Source organism: Chiloscyllium plagiosum, unplaced genomic scaffold (genome assembly GCF_004010195.1).
Source record: "Chiloscyllium plagiosum isolate BGI_BamShark_2017 unplaced genomic scaffold, ASM401019v2 scaf_14176, whole genome shotgun sequence".
Lineage (NCBI taxonomy): Eukaryota > Metazoa > Chordata > Chondrichthyes > Orectolobiformes > Hemiscylliidae > Chiloscyllium > Chiloscyllium plagiosum.
In genome coordinates this window covers 26,929-28,502 of record NW_025215090.1, presented here as the reverse complement: position 1 = coordinate 28,502, position 1,574 = coordinate 26,929, and positions in this window count along the sequence as shown.

Below are 1,574 nucleotides of genomic sequence, written 5' to 3'. Positions count from 1 at the left end.
TTCCTGATTTTATTTTTATTTAACCATGCGGCATAGAGTTAGTGCCGTCAACTGAGGAGACTCTGAATCTCCTGATTGTATATATTTAAACAGCACATAGTCTGAGCCCTAAACTGAGGAAACTGTAAATCACCTAGTTATATAAATGTATTTAACCCGCCATCCCACAGTCAGTGTCCTAAGCTGAGGAGAATCCAAATCTCCTGGTTATATATATTTAAATGGACAGCCCAGAGTCAGTGCCCTTAAATGAGGTGAATCTAAATCTCTTGGTTTTATATATTTATTTAACCAACCAGCACAAAGTCAGTGTCCTATAGTGCGCAAGATCTAAATCTCGTGGTTGTATATATTTATTTAACCAGACAACATAGAGTCAGTAACCTTAAACTGAGGAGACTCTGAATCTCCTGGTTTTACATATTTGTGTATTTATCTCTACAGCACATAGTCTGAGCCCTAAACTGAGGAAACTGTAAATCTCCTAGTTATATTAATTTATTTAACCGGCCAGCCCACAGTCAGTGGCCTAATCTGCGGAGTCTTTAAATATCCTGGTTATATATATTTAACCAGACAACTCCGAATCAGTGCCCTTAATTGAGGAGTCTCGAGATCTCCTGGTTACATATAATGACCCAGCACAGAGTCAGTGCCCTAAAATGAGCAGACTCTAAATGCCCTGACCACATATATTTATTTAACTCACCAGCAGAAATTCAGTGCCCGAAACGTAGAAGACATCAAATCTTCTGGTAAGATATATTAAACCAGCCAACACACTGTCAGTGCCCTAACCTAGAGACTCTACATCTCCTGGTTGTATCTATTTATTTAACCAGCCAGCACAGAGTCTATGCCACAAACTGAGGAGACTCTAAATACTCTCGTTATAAAAAAATTAACCAGCCACCATACAATCAGTGCCCTAAACTAAGTAGACTCTAAATCTCCTAGTTATTAATACCTATTTATCCATTCTGCACGTAGTCTGAGTCCGAAAGTGAGGAGAATATAAATCTACAGGTCATATATATTGATTTAACCAGCCAGCACAGAGTCAGTGCCCTAAATTGTGGAGAATTTAAATCTACTGGACATACATGTTTATTAAACCATCCGGCACAGAGTCAGTGCTCTAGACTGAGGAGACTCGGAATCTCGTGGTTTGACATTTTTATTTAACTAGTCAGTAGAAAGTCAGTGCCTTAAACTGAGGAGACTCTAAATCTCCTGGTTATATCTGATTTTTTTTAAACCAGCCAGTCCAGACTCAGTGCCCCAAACTGAGGAGACTCTAAATCTCCTAGTTATATCTGTTTTTTTAACCGGCCAGCACAGAGTCAGTGCCCCAAACTGAGGAGACTCTAAATACTCTGGTTCTCATAGTTTTAACCAGCCGCCACCACACAGTCAGTTCCCGAAACTGAGGAGACTCTAAATCTCCTAGTTATATTTAATTAACCAGCTCGTTATATATATTAAACAGACAGAACAGAGTCAGTGCCCATAACTGAGTAGAATCTAAATCTCCTGGTTACGTATCCTTAAATACACAGCACACAGTCAGTGCC